Below are 1,013 nucleotides of genomic sequence, written 5' to 3' on the forward strand. Positions count from 1 at the left end.
AAATAAAGGTTAATCTAAAAGTTAAAAAAAATCCCACATCTATAACTTTTTAATTCAGATTTCTTTTTACCTCCAGCCTTCCACAGTTTAAACATGATCACACATCACTGTGGAAAGTTGTCACTAAATCAGATTTTCAGTGTTGAGTGTTTTAACATATTTTTGCAGCATTAAAATAAGGTTAGGTTTAAGGTCAAAAGTCAGCGACAAAACAAGGTGGGCTGTGAAGCAAACAGAAGTAAAACTGTGCAAGACTTAACTTGGTTTCACTAACAGGATTTATGAGACGAGGCTGATCAGTTGTAATTACAAAGTCTGACTCATCTCACTTGGTTTTGTCTCTCTCACAAACATTAGGACTTAACAGGGTTTACAATTTGATCCAGGATGTCTTTCATTTTCACAGATATCTAATCTTGCAATTTAATATTTAATTTTAGGTTCAACGTCTGACAAATCCCTCAAAGCTTCCCTCATCTACTTAAATATTATTATAAATTATTTAGTAACCAATTGAATCTAATCTGTCTTATAATTAATGACAGTCATATTACAATGTTGATTATTGTAAAATTTTCAAAATAAAATTATCTGTCCAACATTTCACTAATTTAACCCAATGAGGCAAATTAAGTTTTGCATTTCTTTAATGTTGTTGCATAATTTAAGTTTTAACTGTTTATTTTTGTTCTGCATTATGATTTTTTTATTTTTAACAAATATGAAATACATTTGAATCCATATTGCATCAAAAACAGCTTCAGTTTGAAACATTTTTATTATGTTTCCTGCCCAATGTCACTAATGACTTTACTTTTATGGTTTGTTATCGCTCTTAACTGTGGCTGCAGAAATGTAAAGAGTCATATGTTCTTTCTTCTTTTTCATGCTCACTTGTTCCAAACTGTCTCAGATGTCTGAAAGCTCACCACAAAGCCACCTCACTGCTTAGGTTTTTATGTTTTTATGTTCAAGTGAATCACAGATTGTGTGTGTGTGTGTGTGTGTGTGTG

The 1,013-nt window shown here is 31.3% G+C and overlaps 1 long non-coding RNA gene across 2 annotated transcripts in view; it reads left to right on the forward strand.

Moving 5' to 3' along the window:
* LOC106515384 (uncharacterized) overlaps positions 1-1,013 on the forward strand; it is a 94,707-nt gene that overhangs the window by 44,135 nt on the left and 49,559 nt on the right. The window lies entirely within an intron of this gene.

Source organism: Austrofundulus limnaeus, unplaced genomic scaffold (genome assembly GCF_001266775.1).
Source record: "Austrofundulus limnaeus strain Quisiro unplaced genomic scaffold, Austrofundulus_limnaeus-1.0 Scaffold28, whole genome shotgun sequence".
NCBI lineage: Eukaryota > Metazoa > Chordata > Actinopteri > Cyprinodontiformes > Rivulidae > Austrofundulus > Austrofundulus limnaeus.